Source organism: Arvicola amphibius, chromosome 10, assembly GCF_903992535.2.
Source record: "Arvicola amphibius chromosome 10, mArvAmp1.2, whole genome shotgun sequence".
NCBI lineage: Eukaryota > Metazoa > Chordata > Mammalia > Rodentia > Cricetidae > Arvicola > Arvicola amphibius.
The window spans coordinates 36796373-36816662 of record NC_052056.1 but is presented as its reverse complement, the minus strand read 5'-3'; the positions used below and the strand labels follow the sequence as shown (position 1 = coordinate 36816662).

At 43.8% G+C, this 20290-nt stretch overlaps 1 protein-coding gene across 1 annotated transcript in view; it reads right to left on the bottom strand.

Annotated features, from left to right (window-relative positions):
- The window catches only part of St3gal6 (ST3 beta-galactoside alpha-2,3-sialyltransferase 6), a 57510-nt gene extending 38708 nt beyond the window's left edge, over nt 1-18802 (bottom strand). Inside the window, 2 exon segments of the mRNA XM_042055904.1 lie at nt 1413-1576; nt 18385-18802. The gene's annotated coding sequence lies outside the window, so the exon portion shown is untranslated.
- Nucleotides 18803-20290: the final 1488 nt, after the last annotated feature.

Sequence of the window (20290 nt, the reverse complement as noted above, 5' to 3'; positions counted from 1 at the left end):
CAGCCTGTCAAGCTGACAAAACCCCATCAGCACACTGAGCAGCAGATAACAACAAAGAGCTAAAATTTACCAAACCCTTCTTTCAGAACTTTTTGCTGCCGATTCTGAATATTGTAGATGTAGAAATCTTTAGTCATTAAAATCAGCCTCTAAAATGGGTATTTATTTTTCCATCCCTCTCCTCCTGATGGAGACACTCCACAGAAGGGACAAAACCTGCCCAAGGACATCGACTATGTCGGCAGCAGGGCTGGGACTTGAATCTTTAATTTTTGTTATTACAGAGACTCTCAAAATCGTCCCATCTCCTTGATGCCAGAAAATGGGAAGACTGACAAGGAAGGCAAAAATCAAGATTACAGGTCGGATTCCATCAGGAGGTTGGTAGCAGGAAGAAACTGAGGATCTCATCCGACCATCCAAGTCTAGGTTCACAATAGTGAAGCATAAGACCCAGGGTTATCCTGGGAGGGTGGCTATGAAACACCACAAATCATATTGTATCAGGATTAATAAACAAGAACTCAAGAAGTTCTCAAGGACTAAATTCCAAGAACACAGTGAATATTTAAATTGCCGGTATTGCTAAAACGTAATATTCTCAATCAAGATGTGTCCTATAGGAAAAGATTTACAAATAAGATGGTAATGTTGAGCCAGCAAGATGGCTTAGCACAGTGGCTCTCAAGCTCTGTGCATAGTAGATATTTATGTTACGATTCATACAGTAGCAACATTACAATTATGAAGTAGCAACGAAATAATTTTATGGTTGGGGGGTCTCCACAACATGAGGAACCGTACTAAAGGACTGCAGCATTAGGGAGGTTGAGAACTGTTGACTTAGTGGGGAAAGCTGCCTTCCACAAAGACTGACAACCAGAGTGAGGTCTTTAGGACCCACTTGGTAGAAGGAGAGAGAGCTGACTCCAGCAGCTAGTCTGCTGGCATCCACAGCATGTGTATTGGCACACGAGCATGCGCAATGGCGTTCAGGATAACACAGATACGCACAGAGACAAAAACCTCAGTGGCCCTCAGGATCACACAGATACACACAGAGACAGAACCTAACAAAGGGCTTAAAGGGATGCACTGTAACAAATTTGCAAGAGCTCATGGGGGTTCTTTTTAAGTAGCCGATTCCTGATGAATATTTTTGCTTTAAAGCTTTCTCAGAATACATGATGAATTGGTGCATGAAATTTATCAAACAAACAAAAGTTTCCCAGCCTCAGTAGCCTGCCTTATGGATAGACATAAACTGACTGGTTTATGTCTTCTGGGCTTTGCAGCCACCTGCATGCAGCTGGAAACAGACACATCCACGCCACCGGCAAGTAACTCCACATTTCCCGCATTGAAATTCACATCTAGGGAACTTGAGACAAGGCTAAGTTGCCTCCACCAACCTGCACTTTTGGGGTGTGTTTCCTGAAGGCCCTCTCTCTTTGTAAACAGTGAGGAGGGGTGGAGAAGGATGGACCGCATCAGGAGCCTACTGCTGACATGTGGAGGTCTGGATGCTGGAAACAATCCACGATGAGGGGGTGTGCTGTAGCTTCAGTTGCAAGTGCTGAAACAAAACACAGAGGTGGCACATTTAGGGGCCGGCTAGGCTGCAGGGAGGTGAAACCAGTAACAAATATAACAACAACACTGTTTTAGTCAGATCAGCTCTGAGTTCCTAAAGACTGCATTATGGGATGATGAGAATACCAAACACACAAAAAAACAAAAAAAAAAAACTAAATGAAATAAACACAAAAACCAAACAGCCGAGCAAGCCCCACATTACATTTCTGTCCTTCCAGACTGATATTCCAAAGGATCCAGCTCAATTTCTTTGAAAAATATCGTGTTCAGCCCAATTAATCCAAAGCAAACTGGAAGTGAAAGAAGCAACTGTCTAACTTTCGGGCTCTCTCTCTCTCTCTCTCTCTCTCTCTCTCTCTCTCCACACACACACACACACACACACACACACACACACACACACACAGCTTTACTGCTAAATGCAGAAGTGAAAAGAAGGGCTGCAAGCTCTCAAAGCCTTAGAGTAGAAGAAAGGAAGATGGGGGCTGGGGGTTAAGAAGAACAGAAACAGGATAACGAGCAAGCGGACAGCATGGGCACAGCACAAGCACAGCCAGCAGCTAGTGTCAGCTGTGCCAAGGGCCAACAAAAAAAAAAAAAAAAAAAAAAAAAAAAAAAACCTGAAAAGAAATTTAAGACTGCTCCTCATACAGCTTTTCTTATATAAGGTTAACTGGAACACAGACTAACCAACCAAAGTCATATTTGCTTGATTCCGTTAAAAACATTTGGGGGGAAGACCTCTTAGAAAACAGTTATACAGAAACAAAAAGAGGGTCACTTTTATTTGTGACGTCTAGGTAAATAATTCTGCTGATTATAAAATCACTGAGTGCCAGGCAAAGATACAGTCCACCAAAAATAGATTACAAAGTTGAGTACATTAGGCTAGTTCAGTGTATGTCTAAACAAACACATGACAGACTGCTGAGAAACACAAATTGGTGGGTGTTCTGAGTCATGGAGGAGAATTTTTTTAACTTGTCAAAAAGATAAAATACTATTTTTATATACTATACTATTATTATTATATACTATACTATTTCTGTTTTGACGTACCAAGAAATTGGGTCTTTCAGAACTCAGAAGTGGTGCTTTGGATGGCCACCCTTACATGCAACAGTTCTGTGAGGCAGAACTTTAAACGTAAAAGAATTATGAATCAAGATAAATCTGTACATTTGTGCCGAGCTGCTCTCCATGAATATATAGGACACAAAGTTCCTGGGTTTCTCTCACCTTCAACCAAATACCACTCAAGACTAACTGGAGTAAAAGAATCCCAATTATAATGCCAGAAAGGTTCTTCAGAGTTCTTTAGTCTGAACAGCTCATAAAGAAATAGCCAACAAGGTCATACGAAAACCATCTGGGAGATGAAGATGGAGGTACTCCCAGGGCAAATCATTTGGTCAAGAACGAGCCCAGGCTCATGGTTGAAAGATCTTCATGAAGAAGAACTCTGTGGTGTGAAAGCTATTCACAGAGCTGGGTCTGAGCTCCTTCTTTGGGAGAATTCCCTAAGATTTAGGCTACCTAAAGATAATAACAGGTTTCGCCATGGGCTCGTGAATCACTCGTTACTAAAGATACTTACTCTGCTCCCCAGCCTACTTGGCAGGATTTGCAGAGCAGCACTTAAAAACCATGGGCATCAGCTGGGCATGCCAATTCTGATCTCTCTGGTCTGAGCCAAAACCTCATTGTCCTCCCTTCCAGCAGGCCCCAGGTGATTCCAACATCACTAGTCCATGGCCTCACACTTTGTATAGTAAGGATAGAACACAAACAAGAACCAGTTTTTCCTAAATGTAGTCCTGTGCTTTCATATATACATATATGCACACATATCTATGTATACACACATCCATATATATATACATGTACACACACACTCAAAGGTCCTTTCCAACCCTGATTTGGGAGCAGAATAATAACAGGGCAAGAGGTTTTATGAGGACATACCCAGTTCCAGAAAAAGTGTGACATCATGCTATTTTGAGGACCTTACAGTCATATCTTGAATACTAATTACACACTACTGCAAAGATAGAATTCACTTCTCTTTTTTTGCGGGGGGCTTCGAAACCAGGGTTTCTCCGTGTATCTCTGACTGTCCTGGAACTCACTCTGTAGACCAGGTTGGCCTTGAATTCATAGAGATCTGCCTGTCTTTGCCTCCCTGAGTGCTGGGATTAAAGGTGTGTGCACCAACCTCCCAGCCATTTCTATTTAAAACAAAAACAAAATGGTACTTTCACCCTGAGCTATGAAAGAAACCACAGCCAATAATTTACTAGTTTATGGTAATACAGAATGTGGAAAAGAAGGCTTTAGAGTAATAATTCACAATGATTTCTATAAAATTGAGTACCTGTAAAAGGAAACAGTCTCTCAAGGCCTCAAATGGTAGCTCTCCTGTGGCTTTCCGTTCTTTCCCTAGTCCTGCCCACCTGGAATCGATTGGTCATGTTTTGCTCTACTCCCCAACTCATCTAGTAAACTGGGTTTTTCGATCAGTTCTGAACCTTATACAAAACCTGCCCTGGAGAAACATACAGATCTGAATGTAGCCCATTTCTCAAACTGCAAGCATTCTCTAGTTTCCCTCCGGGAGAAAAATACTATTACAACGATCAAGGACCAAGGCAGACCTGCTGGCCCAAGTCTGTAACCCCAGCAATTCTAGAAGCTGGGACAGAACAGCTCCAAGGTCAGTCAGCCTGGACAACTAGTAAGATCCTGTTTCAACGTAAACAAATAGCAGTGGGGCTGGGGAGAGAGCTCTGGGAGGAAGTGCTTGACCGGCTTGAGTGAGGCCCAAGGTTCCCAGTACTGGGCAAAGAAGGGAAAACAATAAAATAAGCAAGCAAACAAAAACCCAAACCACCTCTGCATTGCCTTCCTGAAGTTACAAAGTCCCCTTTTCCAAACACCTATTCTGCCAGGTTCTTTTCTGAGTGAGCCTAGATCATTCAATCCCTTCCAACTCTTCTCTGCTACATCCTCTCTCTTGGCCTCTTCAGATACTTTTAAAACAGAGAAATCAAGCTCAGAGAAAGCAGAAGTCAAGCCTTAAGATCTCTGTGTTAGAAATTGTCCCGCGTTTCAGGGCAAATACATGTGACAACATGTGCCCCACTGTTAGATGATCTAACCCGAGTTACAAATGAGAGGTGCATCTTAATTTAGGCTACTAGTTATTTATCACAAATAAACCATCCGTTATATATTTTTATGAAACCGTACATTGTATATTTACTTTCTAATGTCAAAAGATTAATAATTCTTTTTTTGACAAATAATTCTTATAGCAACAAATATTGACTATTATTCAGTAAAATTAACTCAGAGCACTGCTTTCACCTCTAAAGTGACATCATTGACACTCCATAAACAAACTTCCAGTGTCTACTCAATGCCAGACATTGTTCTAGCCACCAGGGATACAGTGCCTCAGAGACATACATCAGCAAGCCATTCATGAACATTTATCAAATTATGGCTGGGAGCCATCGGAACTAATCCAGGCAGGGAAAGGCAAGACACAGCGTCTGAAAGCTGAGTGTGAATCACACGAAACAACATGTGGCCATGTTGGTGACCAAGGGATGTGCCATGCCCGGGGTCATGCCAACCTGAGTGGACTGCACTACCAGCTGCGGCCAGGATGTCGACCAGGCCCTGGCTGCTGCTGGGGACCATGTCTGGGTCTGTAGGAAGGAAGAGCATTCCAGACAGAGGGAACAGCACCTGCAACCATTCAACAGCAGCCTGAGAACAGTCACCAGAAAAAACAGGGCAGTGGGAAATTTATTGGCGTCTGCTGCATTTTTGCCTCAAGGACATTAGAATAAGGTACGCCGTCGTTTGTAAACACAAGTTGTCTCTAACCTTCACACACGTGCAAGCTCATATGAACCTGTGATCATGCAAGCACACATACAAATAATGACAAAAATCTTAAGGTAACAGATTTCTAGTTTATATGAACCTATGAAAATGTTAAAAACAAAGCTGGGTGTGGCGGCATACACCTTTAATCCCAGCATCCGGGAGCAGAGGCAGGTGGATCTCTGCGTTCAATCAAGGCCAGCCTGGTCTACAGAGCAAGTTCCAAACAGCCAGGGCTACATAGAGAAACTCTGTTTGGAGTTTCATTGTTTTTTTAAAGGCATCCTAATGAGGAGGCAAATACATTTTTCTATCTCTTTCAAGAACCACGCTGACGGCAGAAAAATCAGCCATGTGGAAAAGCAGATAAACTGAGCTTTCTCTGGAATGCTTGGTCCTATGTTCCGTCCAGAAAGCAACCCAAAGGACAAACATAAAAACTGCCATTTTTTTTTTAAAGAAAATAAAAAGGATTGTGAAGTGTCTACTGTGTAACAGAGACAATTTAGCAGACAGGCAATTAAACAACTTAACAAAATGCCTAAGACCTAGTAACTGAAAATAAGGATCTCTCTCTATTTGTGTTTGCTGAGTTTTTTTAGCTTAAGGGCATTAGAACAAGGTATACTGTCAGAGCTATATAGAATCCTCTATGGAATTCCTGAGCTTTCAACATTTGCATAAACAAACACCAAAAAAAGGGGCCAACCTCAAACATTAGATATTTCAAAATATGTTTAACAATTTACTGAATGTCCACGATTTTCAAAAGAAGTGCATTTCTCTCAGGGTGGTTTGAAATGATTTCCAACAAAATACACACCATTCCCAAGGTGGGAAATCAAAAGAAATTAGTGTTCCCAACTAAAGAAGCAATGCCTGCACACTGGAGTCTCCATGGAGTCCAGCTACTTGGTGCTGCTTTCACAAACAACTACAAGAATGCTCTAGCACATTCCATAGGCAAGGCAAGATAGTGCCTCTCAATTCCTGGCTGAAGCCCAAGAAACCCTGCAGGGCTGAGGAAAACCCTCCCAGGCTTCAAGAGACCTGAAATCCCATTAGCACTTTAGTAAGAAAACCCTCCAAAGAAAAGGGAGCAGTGACATATTTGTGTGTCCCCCCCCCGCCCCCTCCTCGTCCCCCTCTTTATACTCATCCGTCCATCCCTAGATCTATTACTACCCATCCATTTAGCGTCCACCACAGAATCTCAGGATGCATGGGCTGAGCTGAAAACAAGGCCACCTGTCAGGCAAATCCCTAGTTACACAATTAAACATAGTTAACCAGATCATAAACAGAACCTTTGGTCCTGCCCTTGACCTCAGAACTGCTTGTCCCAGGTATGCTGCTTTATAATTTATGTTATGATAAATACATATGTTATCTAGAAGATACAAATAGCCTAAAACTCCCTCCCTTTTCTCCAGGTATAAATGCCAAGAGCTAGAAGCTAAAAAACAATCAATGGACTAAGAAATGACCAAAAAAAAAAATTAAACTTCTGCAAGTTTTATGTTTGGGTTTTTAAGTGCCCTGAAGATGTTCCCATAGTTACTAACAGCACAAGCTGGACAGTGCATATCTTCTCTGCAGCCACTCTAGGCTCAGTACGTCCTTGGAGACTAAAAGACATGCTCAGAGCCTGTAAAGAATTGCTGCGAGCTGAGTCCCTAGGCCTGGAAAGCACGGCACCAGCACAGCGCTCAGGAATTGGGCCACGTCTGTGGACTTGCCCTGGGGATTGCAAAACAGTACCTTCCTTGTGGTCACACTAGAAACTTAGCCCCAAATAAAAACTAGATTAAGTAGTAAGGCAGTTTGAAACCAATCTTTGCTGGGGTGAGGGTGGGGCAGACAAAAATCCCTCCAGTAGACTCATAAGCTCTGCACAGTTCCTTGCTAATGAAAATCTCATTGTCAAGCTGCTTTTGAGCAGAAGGCTTTATTTTCTCAAATGAAAAATGTTCTTTAATATGCCCAAGTTCAGCAGAATGAAGCCTCTATCCACAAAACACCACACCATTCGGAAAAGGGGGCCCTCGTTTTAAAATGCAACCTTCCTGATGTTTTTGCTTTATTTTGTTTTGTTTTCAAAAAATTATTCTGGAGCAGAGAAGTGGGGAAATTGCAACCGCAATATTGGGCCTGGGGAAAGACCTGTTCAGAGAGAGTCAGTTGAAAGATAGAAAGACTGGGGCTCAAAGTTCATCTGTATCTTAATCAGGAAACCAAGGAGGCCCTTGAAAGTCCACTTGAAACACTGATAAGGGAGAAGGCAAAGTCACAAGATGATACTGAACCCTGTCACCCAGTGGGGCTCTTTCAGAAAGGGAGGGACAAGGGGCCAGAGAGGAAGCCTGGGAGTCTAAGTTCCAAGGGGAACTTAGGCAGAGGCTGCCTCTGAACACCCAGGGAGGCAACCCTGAGCCCCTGAGCCCCAGAGCCAGGTGAATGCCAGTGATGCCCAGTGAGAGGCAGGGCATCAGCACCCCACTGACCCTCTCCACCGGTGTCCTCCAGACCCACTGTCCAGGGCCTCAGGAATGGGGTGACATGGGGTAGGGGACTTAAAGCAATAGACAAATGCTCTCTCACACAGTTCTGAAGTCTAGAAGCCTGAAAGGAAGGTGTTGGCAGGCGCATCTTCTCTCTGAGAGTTGAGGTGATCCTTTTCTCTGGCTCTGTGCATTGTGCTGTCAATCTTGAGCATTCTGTGGCTTATAAACACATCTTTCCAGCCGCTCCCATCACCTGGTTTTTCCACCAGGCCTCCGACCTTACACCAGTTAATTGTTTTAAGGGCCCACCCTATTCCAGTACGAGCTCCTCTTAATTACATCAGATTCAACCCTGTTTCCAAATAAGACCACACCACTGAACAGGTGCTCCCATTTTAGGGTTGACAAGAGGTAACACCTTCCCAGGGAGACCAGGCCCTCATGACACTATGGAGTCTTCAGAGTGCACAGGTACTAACACCAGTGCTAAAAGGATGGAGCCAAAACACTATGAACCTTGATGGAAGCCAACATAATGATCACGTAGGAGCGATAGTGGCTGATTAGGAGCAGGTGGTGCCCTCCTGAAGCCAGGAAGGCTCCACTGCTTCATCCGAGGCAGCCTGCCTGGGTCTGTTAACTGTGGAGGAAATTTATCAAGACTTACTCATATGGGTTGTGTGGTCCTCTACACGTCTAATGTATCCCCATAAATCGTTAAAGAAAATAATATCATCCAAGACAAAGGGATCTTGGCAGCCCCGTTGAAATTTCACAGGAGAATCATTGACCCCATGTCACATAGCGAGGGCTCAGCACCTCCTTACAGATGGCTTCGACATCTGCCTGAGTGATCAGTTCACCTAAGAGGAACAGCTCCCAGGAGGCCAGTGTGGAACTGGAAATGCAATGCAATTTGCTTCTAAGAAGAATATTAGTGCCAAAAGCCTGTCTGTTTGAACCGGCAAACTGGCAAGTTCTATAAGCAAAACGAAGACTGATAATGTAGCGTCTGTTTGATAAGCACGGGCCCATAAGGGTGCATTGCCCTGCACGGTGCTGGCAACGTGCTGAGATACCTGCTTTCTCTCTATTTTCCTGTCCTCCTTGCAGAGCTCCCCCTCACATTCCATCTCCAGGCTAATTACAGCTCAAGGAACTGCCAATGTTCTTCCTTTCACATCTATGTTTTCCCTAGGACTTTAAGCTCTTATGGTTAGAATGTGCTGGGTCCTATTGCCCAATAACCACCAAAATGAAAAGCACCTAAACGATGGTAGCATTAGTAAACCTCAGATTTGGGGAGTGGAGAAAGTTTTCTAGAATTAAATACAATGCGGACATTTAACATCAGGTAATACATACACAGTGAATAACAAATTCTTCATCAGTTCAAGGGAGAGGAAGGAAGCGAAATTTAACTGCTAACATATCTATATCAAGCATAATGGACCAAAATCTGCATATAAATTATGAAAAATAGGGGCTGGAGAGATGGCTCAGAGGTTAAGAGCACTGACTGCTCTTCCAGAGGTCCTGAGTTCAATTCCCAGCAACCACATGGTGGCTCACAACCATCTGTACTGAGATATGGCGCCCTCCTCTGGCGTGCGGGCATACATGGAGGCAGAATGTTGTATACATAATAAATCTTAAAAAAAAGATGACCACAGGGAAAAAATTATGAAAAATATAATTATGCAAAAAGCAATCTATAGATGGATACATACAGCTTACATAAGATCTTATAGCTCAAGTTTCAAAGCATATATTTTCAGGAGAGCTATTGATTGCTCCCATTGGATGCCACTACTATCACCCTGCTTTTAGACTCCTACACCTCAGAAAGCACACGTAATAAATAATATTTCTATCTTTGAAACTCCCAATGTGGGCTAATAATAACATTTCAATCTTTTTCTTGTAAGAGCAGCAGTTCAAAGGGAGTTACTAGATGCCAGCTATAAAGCCCAGATCCATGTTTGGAACAACATGTAGAATTTACCCATTATGAACTGCCTATGTAGAGCTGTGTCCCTAAGTGCATATCCTTAAGGGGAAATATAAGTAAATATATAGGCCACTGGCCTTAATTCTGATCAAGCTGGCTCCCATAGCCTCTAACGTTTCATATCTAGAGCTGCTCAACTTTGAACATTCTGCTCTAATAACGCTAAACTTGAAGCAGTTCTCAGACACTGAGTCATGCCGGAGTACCTTTGATAAAGTTTCTGAAACGCTGTCTCCACCCTCCTACCTTCCATCAAGCTTCCTTCTAGAATTCTGATTTTTAAAGAGAACTACCTTATCTATTGATACCCCAAATTTGGCTAAAAGTACATGGTGTGGGAGGTCCTTCTGTCTATGTATTGCTTTTATTGGTTAATAAATAAAGAAACTGACTTGGCCTGATAGGGTAGAACAAAGCTAGGTGGGGAAGACTAAACTGAATGCTGGGAGAAAGAAGGGTGGAGTCTCAGAGACACCATGTAGCCCCACCGGAGACAGATGCCAGAACTTTAGCCAGTAAGCCACAGCCACGTGGCAATACACACATTAATAAAAATAGGTTAAATTAATATAAGTTAGCCAATAAGAAGCTAGAGCTAATAGGCCAATCAATGATTTAATTAATACAGTTTTTGTGTGATTATTTCACGGCTAAGTGTCCGGGAACCAACAAGCAGCCCTCCTTGCAACAGGTACAGAAGAGCCTAAGAAAGTAGGTACACATAAAGTCATGTCAAAAACAGGGATGACTATAACTATATGTCTATTTCTGTGTGTATGTATATATGTGTGTGTGTGCATATATGTGTGTATGTATTTGTGTGTGTGTGTGTGTATATATATATATATATATATGATAAAGAAATGTTATATGAATGTTTTCTGTACTGGAATAGGAATGTTCATAGGAAGAGTACTTGAGCAGAAAAGTTTAAAAAAAATATGATTTTTTGTTTTGTTTTGTCTTGTCTTGTTTTGGTGTTTCCAAGACAGGGTTTCTCCGTTTAACAGTGCTGGCTACCCTAAAACTCACTCTGTAGACCAGGCTGACCTCGAACTCACAGAGATACGTCTGCCTCTACCTCCTGATTAGTGGCATTAAACGCATACACCATCATCACCCAGCCTAAGAATATGGTTCTTTAGAATGTCAAAGAACTCTGCCCACCAGTTTTATAAAAATAGGCTTTTGTAGTAAGTAGGCAAGATCTGTCCCCCAAAACAGTCAAAGTCTGCAATCATGTATACCCTACCTTCAAACTGCATGATGGTCTCTAATATCCTAGTTATTTAAAATAGGAATTTCGATAAAAATAGAACTAAGTCCTTTGATGTTTACCTGAAGTATTGGCTCCAAATATCAAGGCACTTGACAGCAGTGCCTGTTATAAGACCCATTTATTGCAGAAAACTTCAAATCATCACACCCTGTTAAAATTATAAACTAACTCCTGTTAAAACAAAGAACTGCTCATCCACTTGAATGCCTATATTAAAATTCTCTTGTCTTTTGTTTATTTATCTTATTTTTTACATTTATTTATTTTGGATTTTTGAAACAGGGTTTCTCTGAATAGCTCTGGCTGTCCTGGAACTCACTTTGTAGATCAGGCTGGCCTCTGAGATCTGCCTGCTTTTGCCTAGAGAGTGCTAGAATTAAAGGCGTGAACCACCACAGCAGAATTTATTTTCTAGTGTGTTTATTTGTGTGTGTGGTGCAAGGGTTGAGCTCTGTGCCTTGTGCATGCTAGGAAAGGACCAGTGGGTGACAGCAGTTATCCAAAACCTGACTCCACCCACACTTCTCACCAATCTTTTCCTCTGCTCAGCTCTGTCTGTTCTAATAAGGAGAACTTTTCATGCCTCAGGGCACTAAATATGTCTCCCACTAAGTAAGTGCCAAATAGGTATTTAGGAAACACTGGAATAAGCAGTTGGAACTTAATAAGTCATGAAAATGTGACCTAAGAAACTGCTTAGGGGGAAATGCATGAAACTATAAAATCAAAGCTTGTAAGCTTTTTTCCCTCCTTTTTTTTTGGGGGGGGGGGCTTCATACATGTTATGTGACCCAAAATTTGAAACATGGGCTAAGTTGTCCATTCTGGCCTTGACCTTTCCGACTTTCTGGTTCCAGCCTCCAGAGCAGCGGTGATAATAGGCCTGAGTCACCAGGCCTAGCTGAGATGTCTTACTCCTAAAGAGTCAATTAACTGCTATTCCTGTTGATGGGACACTTAAATGCCTCATTAATGCAGCCACAAACCTGAGTAGCCCAACACAAATCACCATCAATAGGGAGTTATGAAACTGTTCTGACAGTCTGCTGCACATGAAAACAAGTATAAGGACATTCACCCACGGGCATCTACATTCCACCTCCTCCAGCATAAACACAATGCAATTTTCCAGAAATAGAAAACTTATTTTTCCCAACAGTTTTGAGTGTTTTTCTTTGTCATTTGGCTTTTGGTTCTGTTCTTGTTTGGTGATTTTTTTTTTTTTTAAGATGACTCTCTTATGTACCCCAGGACAGTCCTTAAATTTTTAATCCTCATTCCTCAGCCTCACACACTCCAGGGTTAGAAGTAGGTGCAACCACCATCCCTCAGCTTAGCGTTTCAACTAGCATGAAGAGATTCATGGGAATGACCTGTTTTCTCTAGTGGGAGGAGCTTTTCAAATAACACACTGAGAATCACAGTAACTACCAACATGAATGCTGATCATGACGGTTTTGTAACTGAGCCAATATTATAACACTAACCATTGATAGAAGCATTAAGTAGGTGATGGCTGATTTTGGTTATCGACTTGGCATACCCAGGAGGAAGAAATCTCAACTGAGGAAATGCCACCATCAGTTAGGCCTGTGAGCATATCTGTAGGGCATCAACTGCTGATTGATGTGGGAGGGCCCTGCCCACTGTGGGAGGTGTCATCCTTGGGCAGGGGGACCTGGGCTGTTTAAGAAGATACCTGAGCAAGCCAAGGGAAGAGGCCAAGAAGCATTATTCCTTCATAGTTTCTGTTTCAAGCTCCTGCTCTGAGTTTTCCCTCAGTGGTGGCCTGCCACTCAAAAGCCAAATGAACCATTTCCTTCTCGTGTTGATTTTGGTCATGGTGTTTATCACAGCAACATACAGCAACATCTGCTACCTCTACATGCTGACCACGATGCCAGGTGAAGAAGATGCTGGGATGAAAACAGTGGGGCCCCTGTGCTGTCCTCTCAAACAGGAACGAACTCTAGGTTCTGTGCTACGTATCAATCGAGAAAACAAGAATACAAAGTTGAGCAAATGAAGACCACAGGGAGTTAAGAAACTGACACAGGATGATTAAATTTCTGGGCTACACAGCAAGACCCCATTTTAAAAGCAGGAAAAGTGGAATCAAACCCCAAAAGCAGGGGTTGGAGAGATGGCTCAATGCTTAAGAACACTGGGTCTTCCAGAGGACCCAGGTTCAATTCCCAGTACCCACATGGCCATGCACAACTGTCCATAGCTCCAGTTCCAGGGGTTCTGCCACCCTCACACAGACACATGCAGGCACAATACCAATGTACATAAAAATAAAAATATATCATTACTTTTTTTTAAAGTCAAAGAAAAGCAGATAGTGGATATGTAATGAGAAATGAACATATCAAAGAATCTCAAAAGCAATTTTCTCTCTAAAAACTAGGCTAGTCTTTCCCAGTGAGTAACATGCAGATCACATGAGACCTCCTGAAATCAAAGAATAATTGGAAGTTTACAAGACATCTGAGCATTTCTGATAAACCAGCACTACTAGTTTATCAGAAATAGTAAGTCTCAGATCTGTAAACTACTCTCACACTTCCAAGATCGTGTCTAGAGAAGGATGGAGAAGGAACTGTCACAGATAATGCGTTCCCATGACAAAGAGACAAGATTTCTGTACAAAGAACCTAGATGGCAGACTGCAAAGAGGATAAAATATAAATTCAGGGAAGCCAAGGCCTTTGAATTATTTAGAATATTGCCACTCTCAGAAGCAACTGTCTTGCTAATTGTTTTCCGCTATGACTTAATTTGAATAGATAATTAATTTCTGGTATCTGGATTCAGACATTATCAGCCAATCCAAAGGCTTCACAGGGACATGGGGCATTTGGTTCGTTGTAAAGCAAATATGTGAGACTCTTTCAGAGGCTGTGAGGCGTACAGTGCAGGTTCTCTGTGCCCTGCCCCTGGTACACCTATGCCTATGGCTGGGATGACAAGGAAACTCCATGATTGACTGTGAGTCAGCCACCCGAGGCTTCAATTCTGTGCAGTGTGTGTATGTGTGGGGGCCGGTTTAGAGTTCCCTGGGAAAAGGCAACCTGCAATTAAGTATCTCCAGCGACTTTCCCTCAAGCTCCTGGACCAGGTTTGATGGCCCCATAAAACCTGCCAGCCTTCTGTATCTTGAACACCATCTCCGAGCCACTGTTTGCTCTCTCCTGGGGCAACGTTTTCCACATCCCTTCCCACACTGACCTTTCTTTTTCCAAACACTCTAATCCACACATCTCTGAACCTTTGCAGCTGCGTTTCCTCTACCTTCTGCTCTCCACTTGACTGGCACTTCCCTCCATCACGGTTGGCGGCTGTCCTCCATCCCCTCTTAACCTCACCTGCACAGTGCGCCACCCTTACAATGCCCAGCCCATCTGAAATGTGTCTTTCATTCACTTCTACCTTTGCTATGGATTCTGATTCCCATGAAGATCTACAAGAACACAGGGCTTTTGATTGGTCTGACACTACACTAGGCAACCCTCCATCCTCTAAGAACCCCTCTTGCTATACAGTACATACTAAGTTATATTTACTGTACCTGAAGAAAGCCCTACCTTATGAATGACCATGCAATGAGGCAGCCAAAATCCACTGGAAACTGCTTTCCTCTGTTGTCTCACTTCCTAGGGCAGCTCCCTTCCTCCTCATCCCAACTCCAGGCCAACTTCCACAACTGGGAAGGAAGAATGACCCTAGAGGAAATAGCTAGCTTTCCTGCATCTCATCTGGAGGCCTTAGTTCTCACCACATTTTTAAAAAAAGAATCCTTCCATTCTCAATGAGATTAAAAAGCACATAAATGATTAGAGTCTTCAAAGTATTTACATGCAACTGAAAAACTGATGTCATCAATATATGTATGTCCACATATATGAGAAGAAGAAAGAGAAAATGGGAAATAGGACCTTTATACTCTGTTTTTCAACATGTATGATAAAGATTCCTAGAGATGGTTGATTTCCTCCCACTTTTCCCCAATTTCCCATGAAAGGAAATCCCCTGGCATCCGATCCAGAAGTGTGGCAAGGAGAGATAGGCCACCAATCCCCACTGTGATGACCAAGAAGAAAAATTCCAAAATGGGAGAAAACAGATCTTGTGGCTCCTTATTCTCATTCTCATAACTTCTCTCCCAGAATCTCAGCCTTCCTTAGCCTGAGGGGACAAGGCAAGTTCTTGATCAAGTCTGAGGTAATTGCAATAGGAGGCGTCACCATCAGGAAAAAGCTCCTTCCACTCATGAAAAGCAAGTCGCCACTATTTCTGACAACCTGGTAGGTGGTAAGAACTGACAAATGCAATGCCATGTGTACTATTCTGTCACACAAGTCAAGCTTGCTCCACACCATTGTACAGCTTTGGGATCAGTTCTCTTCTTCCACCACGTGGGTCCCCAAAAAGGATCTCAGGCGTGATAGGAAGCACCTTTACCCATTGAGCCATCTCTCTCCTCCAATACGTTTTCAGTTCCTAAGAGCTAACTCAGAACTGTGGAGTATGCTGTTATCCATGTTAGTAGGCGAATGCAAGAAAAAGGTTCATTTTGTTGTGACGGATGAGAATGTGATTCTGAGAGACTACTGACAGGCAGGACACAGCCGGCCTTTGAAGGAAAGGAGCTTCTTTCTGTACTTTCAGGAGGAGTCAGCTGACTGCCTAGATTGGTCAGATACAATATCTCCAAGGGTGTGTTAAACTCTGCAGAAGAAACAAAGTCTGAGGGTGTCAATTGGAAAGGGCACCAAAGCGAGCAAATCATCTCTCCAAGCCTCTCTGGAGTGTAGAGAAGAGCCACCAACCAACCAGATCAAACTATAGGGTGTGTGTGTGTGTGTGTGTGTGTGTGTGTGTGTGTGTGAAGATGTAAACAAAGAATGGAAGACTTTGTGAAGAGTACATGCTGTACCATTTGCAAAGTTCCATAAAGACGTAAAATGGACAGACTTTCCCAGGATTCATCACAGCTCCACTTAATTAAAGAAGTCGTCTTCTTTTTTAAGTTTTGAAAGTGGGCTAAATGTTTTGTCTCAGCATTGCTGGGAAAATGAAATAAAATGACACGGGAGAACACACCAGGAACCAAAGTGGGTGCTCCACACACATTCTATTCTGCCACGCCCTCCCTCTTCGGGGGCATTATCTAGGTAGGTTAAAGGGATGTCCCCAGCCCTGCAAAGGAGCATCATTTCCATGAAAGCCATCTGGAGTCTGCCTGATGAGCTGACAATGCTTATCGGGGAGTGTAGGAAGCAGGGTGTTATTCATCTGTGCTTCACAATGTGGAACACGGAAATATCTCTAACTGAAGAAGGGGCTGTGGAATTCCGTCCTCTGCCACTGAGTTCTGGAATGGGAAACTTGAGAATTACAGCTTCACAAAAGATAGGCTGATGCATATGGATTGCATTCTTCTGTCAGGCCCATATATTCTTTTTGATTCTTACATTCGTTTTTGTATTGATTTGGGACAGAAGAAAAAAATTGGTAGCTGCCGTCGGTCTCCTGAAGCATGCATCGCTACTACATCATGATCCAGTGGGATCCGAAAGTGATCAGGGACTGTGCAAGAACATTTTTCAAGGAAAGGGCTATTAAGCAATGGATGCCCACTCTGCCTGTTCTACATTAGCCTTAGAGGCATCTTGGAAAAACAAATCAGGTGCATGCAAATATTTCCTGCAAAAGTTCCCTTGATCCCCAACTGCCTTTATCTGAGGAGCCTCTGAAATAGCCAGCCTTATTCAAAGTCAAAGTAACTAAGGGTTTGTTTTTTTTTTTAATTTTTGATTTTTTTTCTGATCTTGATTGAAAAGGCAATCCTTGGAGAGATGAAAAGGAGGCAACGGAAACCCATTAGCAAACATCAAATCAGCATGTTTTCTGATGGAAAATAACTGGGCATCTTGGTCAGGCCTTCCCAGATGTTTAACAACAGCGTGTGAACAAAAAGATAGTTCTGTGGTCAGAAAGTGGAAGGGAAAGTTCGATTTGAAGACCGGCACAGTTAATCAGGGAAGCCTAATAGAGGGGGCCATAGAGATCTGAGGATGTGTTGTTAACAGACCTGAAGGTCAGCTGCATGGGGCACCGGAGCCATGAAGGTTCTGCCATTCTAAATCATCCTCTAACCATGGTACTAAGGTGGTCGGTCCTCTTAAAAACAAATTTGACTTCAGAATTTAGACTCTGAGTTGTTTCCAATAGGCTAGCACCTATGTACTTCCCATCCCACCCCACACACAATTTTTAAACATTATCTTTAAACAAAATTCTTCACCCCAGCCTGTCCTTCTCCCGGCTTCCTCTGAAGATCCTAAAAGAAGACGCTTCGAGTTTCTTTAGTTTCTAGAATTCGCTTTTTATAGACTTTCTTTTAACCCAAAATAACAGTGCACAAGAAAAGAGCTGAAGCCCACGGAAGCTCCCAAGGCAACGACCGCAAAATAACAAGTTTCTTCTCCTTTATCTTAAAAATTCACCGCAGCTCAAACTGCAGTTTTCTCACCGTCGCCCTTTGCTCCAAACAAGCTGCCTCAGTATTTTGTTAGGTTTAGTTTTAACGTGGCAAGGAGGATTTCTCAGGAAACTTTGTATGGTAAAAGAGAAGAAGAACCTTCCAGGCTCACTCGCCCCTTTCACAAACAATGGTGAACGAGGAACCGACCCCGGTCGGCCTCCCAACACACAGAGTCCAGAGTCGGAGGAGATCACAGGCACAGGAGAGATTAAGGAGAGGAGGGTCCCCGTGCTCCTGGGTGCTGATCGCCCAGGTTTCTTCCTAACAGCTCCAGGATACTAAGGACACTACTAAGTAGAGCTCCCGGCCAGGCACACCGTACACCCGGTTGACCGGAGGGTCTCAGAGCCCTATGGCTTCGGCATCTCTTTAGGGGCTGGCAGGGGACGGAGGTAATGAGAGCGCACAAAGCCCCCTTCCCTACTTCTCAGCGGCTGCAGAGCCGGAATGTCTGGACAGCACCCCCAAAACCCCGAGCTGAGTGTGGGACGCAGTCTCCCAGCACCCCTAGTCAAGCAAACCCGCAGCGCGGCAAGCCGCAGAGAGTTACCCGCCGAGGCCCGGGCGCGATGACCGCAGAGACATGTGCGGGACTCCACGGCCGGGGATCTCCGCTCTCCGCCGCGCACAGCCGTCCGTCCAGCGGCGCCTGTCGCATTAGGTCCCCGAGCCGGGGACAAGCGGAAGCCTGAGCGAAGTGGCACGGACAGGATTCCTTCTCCCTAGATGTGGCCGGGGAGCGGAGCAGGGCGCTGCGGCGCCGGGAGTCCGAGACGGCCGCCGGTCCTCTCACTGTTCGCCGCGCCGGCTCCGCGTCCCCAGCGGCTGCGTGCGACGCGGCTGGAAGCTCCTCCTTGTCCTGGCGCCAGAGGCACGGTGGCCGCCGCCCCCAAGTTCGCGCCGAAAGTGCAGCGCGGAGACTGGCGGAGGGCTCAGAGAGCCCCTGGCCCGCAGCCGCACGACGGGGCTCCTACCTTTAGGGCGGGGTCCGCTCGCTCCTGCCCGGAGTCCAGGACAGGAAAATCACTGCGAAGGGAGGGCCCGGGAAGGGCGGCGGGTAGCTTCAGGACAAGGTAGGAGGATTGATTTCCAGAGCCAAGAAGACACTCCCATCCCGCCCCAGTTTGTTTGGAAAGCTGCGGGAGCAAAAGCGGGAGGCTGTGAGGGATTCTCTCCTTTGGTGCTTTACAGGAGGCAGAAATCAACAGAGTTTGGTCGCTGCCTGGACTGTCTGTGACATCAGACACAGCAGGCATTTTGGTCCCTAGCAGAAAGGGAGGGGTGTTCACAAAGCTACACAATTTTCAGACTTCAAATACAAAAGTGTTAATGTTAAATATCTAGTAGCCCTAGATATTTAGTACATTTTGTATCTTTCAAAAAAGCTGTTACCTCAGTAAGAATGAAGGTTGGGCTCCCTCTTCCCTTCTATTCCCTTCCCTTCTCTTTCCTTCCTTCCTTCTTCCTTCCTCCCCTCCCTTCCTCTCTTCCTTCCTCCCTTTTCTTCTGTAGCTTTCTGTAGCTCTCTCTAGGACAAAGTCTGTGTTAATAATGATCTCATACTTGCATAGTTCTGAATGCTCTTAAATTTCAATGTTGGTCAAATAATTCATTGTTTAGCATTCAACTCGCAGCTCAAGCCTTTGGGCTCTGGTCAAATAATCACATGCAATCAAATGACCCTCAGGAGAGAAGAGCTACTGACTGGGAGGAAAGGAGTTGAGTGTTATTCAAAGCTGACGATGTGTCAAGTTCTGTAACACAGTCTGTCATCTGTGATGGACCATCTGGTATTTGTCTTAATTATACCAACAACCCTAGGAAGTATCACTTGTTGTTCTTCCAATCAAAACATGAAAAGTGCTCAGATCCTTCATATTCTCTGACCTTTCTACAAATTGCCTTTGACATAACTCACACAGCTTGTGTAACTAATTATAAGCTTGACTCTTGGGACAGCAGGTTAGCCAAAAAGATTTCTGGAATTTGTCTATCTGGATAAATTTTCTGGAGAATTACCATACACTTTCACTTTCTGCTGAGTTCTATGTGCTCTTCTTCATCATTTTTGAATTTAAACCTGATTCTGCTTTTTCCCTTCTTATCCTCCAGGTTTGATTGTTTTACGTCATCTAAGCTGGTATGGAACTCTAGCTCACCTTTCTTCAGACTCTGGAGTACTGGGATACACCCATCTATGCGGTGGTGGAGTGGAGAGGGGTATTCCTAGATTCTCCTCCATTTTATTTTTATGTTGTCTTTGCTGCTATACAGGGTCATTTTATTTTCCTGTGTAACCCAGGCTGGTCTCGGATTCACGATCCATCCTCCTGCCTCATTCTTCCAAGGGCTTACATTACACGCATGCACTACACTCCTAGACTTTTTTTTTTTTTTTGTGAGCCATCATGTGCTTTCTGGGAATTAAATTCAGAACCTCTGGATGAACAGATTGC